This window comes from Chenopodium quinoa, unplaced genomic scaffold, assembly GCF_001683475.1.
Source record: "Chenopodium quinoa cultivar QQ74 unplaced genomic scaffold, ASM168347v1, whole genome shotgun sequence".
NCBI lineage: Eukaryota > Viridiplantae > Streptophyta > Magnoliopsida > Caryophyllales > Amaranthaceae > Chenopodium > Chenopodium quinoa.
In genome coordinates this window covers 686,579-693,676 of record NW_018743689.1, presented here as the reverse complement: position 1 = coordinate 693,676, position 7,098 = coordinate 686,579, and positions in this window count along the sequence as shown.

Genomic DNA, 7,098 nt, shown 5'->3' with positions numbered 1-7,098 from the left:
GGCTAAAGAACGGTCGGACTGTTGGCCGAGTGTCGGATGCTTGAAAAACGCTTAGGGAATTTTGAGATTCTTTAAGTCAAAAAGTCCAAGATTCCCTAAAGATTCGCAAAGGTGTGAATCTAAGGGGGGGAGGGGGGTCAAACTTCACTATTTATAGGGGTGTAAAACCGTAATTTTTCCCTCCAGTAATTTTTTGAATCTGACGACTCAGATACTGACTCCTGTCCCCTGTGAGGGGAAAATGATTTAGGTATTTTATACCCGGCCAGGTGGCCCAATCAGAAAGCGCCACGTGTCCTCCATATAGGTGTCATTTGGACCTATGGTCTGATGACACGTGGAGGGTGGACTCTTCTTCATCCTACGTGGACTAAAGGTCCAGCAGGGACCATTTAGGTGGCGACACGTGTCACTCAAAAGGCGCCTCAGAATCCTTTTGGGCATAGTGACACGTGTCACTCAGGCATTGGCCATGGGATGGCGGCCTTCTAAGGCCTAAATCCCAAGGCGCCGCAAAACGGCGTGACCTAATTCCTAAGTCACCAGAGGCTAGGAGGGGCACACTTTTGAAAAGGACCCTATAAATAGGGATATTCTGGCATTTATGACGGACAAAAAAAGAGAGAATTTTACACGCAATACGAGACAATACATCACTTACTACAGAGTTTTCATTCTCAAAGAACATACATAACTTACCCTGAGCTTGGAATCCGAGTAGATAAACTTTACTTCCGCATGTTTTATTACCAAACGCTTGCTAACTTAATCTTCGGAGGCGGACCACCGACCATCCGGCGGTCCGTTTGCTTTGAAGGTACAGGCGTCCTTTGCTGAGTCCAGTTTCAGTGTTGTAACTCTCCCAAGGGACAAAAACCCCCGAAACAACCATCATTATAATAATAATTAAAATAATCATGATCATGTTAAAGCATAATAGCAAGATCCTAGGCATGATACTAACAAGATTAATAACAAACCCTAACATGTCACTAAACATCAAAAATCAAAGCTTTATCCCTAACATGATACTTATAATCATAAATATTAGGAAGAATATAAAAGGCATCATACTTTTAATCATACTTGATATTAAAGTTACCCTAGACATGATACTAGGAAGATCAAAACGCCCTAACATAACATTAGGAATCATAATAACAACCTAAGCATGATTTCTACATAATAACATCAATAAAAACTGTTTCGGGGGTTTTTGTCCCTAGGGAGAGTTACAACACTAAGACTGGATTCAGCAAAGGACGCATGTACCTGCAAAGCTAACGGACCGCCGGATGGTCGATAGTCCGCTTCCGAAGATTAAGTTAATAAGCGTTCGGTAATAAAACGTGCGGAAGTAAAGTTATCTGCTCAGATTCCAAGCTCAGGTAAAGTGTTGTCTGTTCTTTGAAAATGACAACTCTGTAGTAAGTGACGTATTATCTCGTATTGCGTGTATATTCCTCTATGGTGTGTCATAAATGTAAGAATGTCCCTATTTATAGGGTCCTTTTTGAAAGTGTGCCCTTCCTAGGATCTGGTGACCTAGGGGTAGGGCACGCCGTTTTTAAGGGCCTCTTAGGATTTGGGCCTTGACAGCCACCATTCCTAGGGGGCAATATCTGCTCGACACGTATCACCATTTGGAAGGTCCAAGTAGGCGCCCCTTCAAGTGACATGTGTCATGCTCTAATTGGGCCACTTGGCAGGGTATAAAATACCCAAATCATTTGCCCCTCACAGGGGTCACTTGTATTGGACGTGGCACCTGTGACAGGTGTCTTCATCTGACTGGCTGGATTTTGAAATTGTTTTGTTTTGGGGGGGAAAAATTAGGGTTTCCCTTTTCTATAAATAGGAGTATTTGACTTCATTTTCGCTTTCACACCTTTGCGAATCTTTGGAGAATCTCAGAACTTTTGACTTTCAAAGACTCTCAAATACCCTAACTTTGTCAAGCATCCGACGCTCGGCCTTTATGTTCGACTGCTTCAGCCAACCAGGCGTCTCACAAAACCTTCTTCTAAGGTAACCGCTTGCTCTTTCCTTTTATTTTCTCTTGTATTTTTCATTTATTCGAATGGTTCCCAAACGTACACGGCACGGCTTAGGTTAGCGATCAGCCGGTCACCGGGGACGGCTGAATCTAGAACTAGGAGTGTCGAATGCTCGTTCGAGAACTTTCCTTTTAAGTACATCTCCAAATCCGACAATGTCTGTGCATCTGCAGGACACGATGGCTCGAACAAAGCAGACAATAAGGAGAATAGGCCGGATGGTTCCTTTTACCATGCGGACAGTGAGACTCCAAATTCAGACGGCTCCATTAGGGTGTCAGTTAGCGAAATTTCTAAGCACCCCCCAAACCCTTCTTCTGACCTTCCCCAAACTCCAACATACTATTCTCCCCCTTCTTCAAGTGGCACCCCTAGTGATACTATTCTAAGGGAAGCCGAAAGTTAGTACCAGTCAGAGCCTTCAAAACAGGCGTCGGAGGATAGTCTAGGGGAGGACCCTGCTGGCCCTAGCCGGCAGTCCCTTAGCTCTAGGGATAGCTCCGATGATGATTCGGCCTCGTCATCTTCTGATAGCGCCCAAGTTAACTAAGAGGAAGCCCGAGCAAAAATAGATACTGCAAGGGAATCCTTGTTAGTAGAAAAAGGGGAAGACTTGGCAGAGCCGAGTGCTTCTAGGCGCTTAGACCGCGCCCCCTACTATCACCATGTTCCGCAAAGCAAGCGGACCTCTATGACATCCGGTTTTGCCAATTTCAAGCGCAAGAACGTAATGGGGCATGGCTTTTCCTTGTCTTTCCCCAACAAGGATGATACTATAACCTGGCCCTCCCTGGCCAGTTATAAGGACCAAGCCTTTGGCTGCTACGAGGCGGTCTTTCAGGCTGGTTTACGCTTCCCTCTTCATCCGGCCGTGGAAAGGATTTTTGACGGATACCAGATGGGTATCTGGAAACTCGTATCGAATTCCTAGATCAATATTATCGGGTACGTTGCCGCATGTGAAATGCTAGAGGTGGATCCCAGCTTTGAGGCATTCGCCCACATGCACTATCTTAGCTGAGCGCCTGCCAAGGGCGGCGAAGGCTGGTACACTTGTCCACCTGCAAGGGGTACATGATGGCAGTCGGCAAGGAGAACAAATGGAAGGACTGGAGAACAAAGTTCTACATTGTCCATTCCTCTGAAAGCCGACTAAACCAAAAATATAATAGGTGGAACAAGGATCCGCCGTTTCTGGCTGGCAAAAGCCCCTTGCCCCCTCTCCCTAGGCGGGCCTAGGAGGAAATTTTTGACAGGGGTCTGTTTAATGTGTCCGTTCGGACAAACGAGCATGGGGAGAAAATAGTCGTCCCCCAGAACTACATTCCCCTTTATAAGTGGCTAGAAGATGGGATGTACTTGGCCGCTTGTGGGCTAAGTTCTGAGATGCCGAGAGGTAGTCGGCCGTCTGATCTTATGCAAACTTTAGGTTGTTTTTCAATGTTGGTTTATAAAACCTAACTCTTTCTTTTGGTGCAGACAAAGCAATGGAAAATCTCTCGGCAACAAAGAAGCCGGCTGCCGTCTCTGCAGCAAAGTACCGCACCAACGTCCTTAACAAGGCGAATGACGAGCAGAAAGCAGCTGGAACTCCCAAGGTAGTTGTTTGACACTTGGTATATTTTTTCAACAGAGGTTAAATTTTGTCCGCCTGCTTTTCTAACGCCTTTCTTTTTGCTCAAACAGAGCGGTTCCATCAGGCCTTCTCCCTCCAAACAATCCCAACCCAAAATTCAAAAAACTGGTGCGGGTGATGTGAGTGCATCCGACAAAAGCCGGAAACACATTGCTCAAAAGCCCAAGAGAGGGGCGGCTCTACTCTCGAAGCTGACAGGGAGGTCAGCAAACCGGATGCTACTCAGGCATCGAAGGGTGGCTTTAAGCAACCCAGTACTGCTGTCGGCTCAGCAAGAGAGAAGAGGTATCAGGGGAAAGGGGAGGAGACTCAGCCGGACGGTATAAGTTGCATCTTTGTTGAATTTCATCATCAAAACAATTTCATTGAGTTTTCTTGACCAGCTTATAATTTTGCAGCTCCTGGGCAAAGGCCGACCGTTGTCCAGATGGCCAAGGAGATGCTGAGAGCGCTTGATCCTGAGGACAAGACGTCCGTGAGAGGAGTCGGCACCCTTAACTTTGATGCCATCTTGGGGAACCTCTGCGTGGTAAACAAGTTAGCTCAATTTCCCTTAATGTTTAAGCATATATCCGGCTGGTCTTGACCATTCGGCTCCTTTCTTATTTCCAGGCCATGCTGCGCGTCAAGGGGCTAAGAAGGCCAATCCAAGAGAAGTCTAAAGAGGTAACAGCCGCTAAAGCTCGAGCCGAGTCTGCCTTAGACCGAGCTCAATTTGAAATTGCTTAAAATGAGCTTCTGACCCTTGATATGATGTATTCCTAGGCGGACGCCAACCTGCAGGTGAAGAAGGACTTGGATTCGGCCCGCTCCAAAATTAACGACCTTAATGGCGATGTTAAAGGCCTCAAGGAAAAGCTTGAGCCTCTTCAAGAGTCCAAGAAAGAGGCCGAGGGGGCCACGGAGCGGGTTGGCCGCCTGGAGAACCGCCTAGAGAACCAGGAGACGCAACTGAAGGCCTAGTTCGAGTCCCGGGCGGAGGAGGAGAAGCAGGCCCTTGTCAAACAAATGATGGAAGACTATGAGACCATCATGCGAACGACATGGGAGGCGGTACAGCCGGGTGTTGATTTTAGCATCTGGAAGTCCAAGTTTGATCAAGCAAATGAGGATTTCAATGCTGAACTCCTTCGTCAGGCTGAAGCTGAGGGTGAAGAGGCCGACTCCTCTTCAGCCTCTTCCAAGGACGAGGACGGGGAAGAGGAGAATGAGGAAAATGAAGAGCAGCCGGCAGGTGAAAACGCGACTGCCAATGCTGATAATCCCTCTTCCCCTTAAAGCTTTTTAATAGTTATTTCTGCGGCCGAATGGCCATACATTTTATCTTCCGGCCTGCGTGCCGAGTATTCATGTATCTTTACCGACCGAGGGGTCGAGTATTTTGACAATTTCTCTGGCTTTGCCAGCAAACATTCTTGCCAAGTCGTCTGGTGGCGATTGGGCCTTTTAATTTAAAATCACTCGGCCGTTTGGCTGAAGCTATTCATACTGTTCTTTAAATTTTTTCTTTGCATGTTTTACGGCCAAGTATTATAACCTATATAACATGCGAATGTTCTTGCCCCTGGGCGGATGTCTTGTGGTTTCAGTTGAGTGGATTGATTGACTTAGAAATTATTAATACTTAAAAGAGTATGCATGGTTTCTAAGTGAATCAGTCACTATGGTGATTGCCCCAAACCACGCGACAGACGGCCATCCGGAGCTAATCAATAATTGTTTTCATTCGGCCATTGGCTCAAACGAGATACAAAATTCTTGCCTTAGCAAATTTGAAAAGAAATCCTTCGCCTGTTTTGCCACGAGAGCTAAGAACAAGCGCATCCGGCCAGAGGCCTCGTGTAGATAAAATGCTAAGTTTTAACTTAGTTTTAATTTCACTTTTAAGGATAGTCCGCTTGTCTGCCCAAGAGCAAAGTGCAGGCGTCTCCGGCCCACAGGTCTTCCTGTCTTGCGTTTGGGCAGAAACAGACGTATCTGGCGAAGGGCTTTAGTAATTAACTTGACTTGTAGATCAGTAAAAATCTTTCGCCAGTCTAGCCCTAGAGCAAAAGCAAGCGCATCAGGCCTAATTCCTCAATAGCCTCTACTTATGAAACAGTGACCCTTTTTCGAATGTGCTAGAACAGTTAGAAGATTCTAGCCTTTTACATTTCACTTTCGATTAAGTCAAACAAGTGCGGATGCTGCCTTAGCATTCGGTAGGGCGGTTTGATATAATTTGTAGAGCAATGTGCCACCCAAATGGGAGATGCTTCTCCTCGACGAATTAACCCGAATGGGCGTCGCCGGTTATCTGACTCATGTTGGAGCAGATGGTTGTACTCATGTTGGAGCAGACTGTGACCATTAGGTCTCTATATGTTTTTCTTAATATCCGGCCATTGGCCTCAAAATGATTTTATCTGGCCATAGACCTTTTAGAGATTTAAGCAGTTATTCGTTAAGTGTTAACATAATGCTCAAAGAATTTCGTAGGAACGACTGCTCTAGAGTTGTCGGCTCCTTCATAAAGGTTGGTGATTTGGGTATTTTATACCCTGCCAAGTGGCTTAATCAGAGCATGACACGTGTCACTAGAAGGGGCACTTAGTTGGACCATCCAGATGGTGACACGTGTCGAGCAGATATTGCCCCCTGGGATTGGCGGCTTTCAAGGCCCAAATCCCAAGGGGCCCTTAAAAAACGGCGTTACTTAATCCCTAGGTCACCAGATCCTAGGGAGGGCACACTTTCCAAAAGGACCCTATAAATAGGGACATTCTTACATTTATGACAACACAGAGAATATACACGCAATACGAGACAACACGTCACTTACCACAGAGCTGTCGTTTTCAAGGAACACACAGCACTTTACCTAAGCTTGGAATCCGAGCAGATAAACTTTACTTCCGCACGTTTTATTACCAAACACTTACTAACTTAATCTTTGGAGGCGGACCACTGACCATCTGGCGGTCCGTTTGCTTTGCAAGTGCAGGCGTCCTTTGTTGAATCTAGTCTTAGTGTTGTAACTCTCCCAAGGGACAAAAACCCCCGAAACATTTGGCGCCGTCTGTGGGGAGAGTACCTCTGAAATGGCTTCACAAGAACCTGTACCGAACCTAGAGGCCAATCGGCCTCCAGAAGACGTAGAGGTCCAAACGGATCATAACTCAGTTGACGACGCTGATGTCAAAACCTATGTGGATCCAAATGGATCCCTCATCTCTAAACGCATCCGCAGTGACACCATGACCAGGCAAGCCCAAGCAAAATTGCTGGTCAGCCAAAGAAGCCCTCGGGGCGGCCAATTGATCCTTCTCAGGCAGCAGGATCGACTCCCGTCATTCTAGATGAACTAATGACATTCCTGAGCAGCCTCAGGGGTGAAATCAAATAACTCACCTCAAAGAAGTCGCC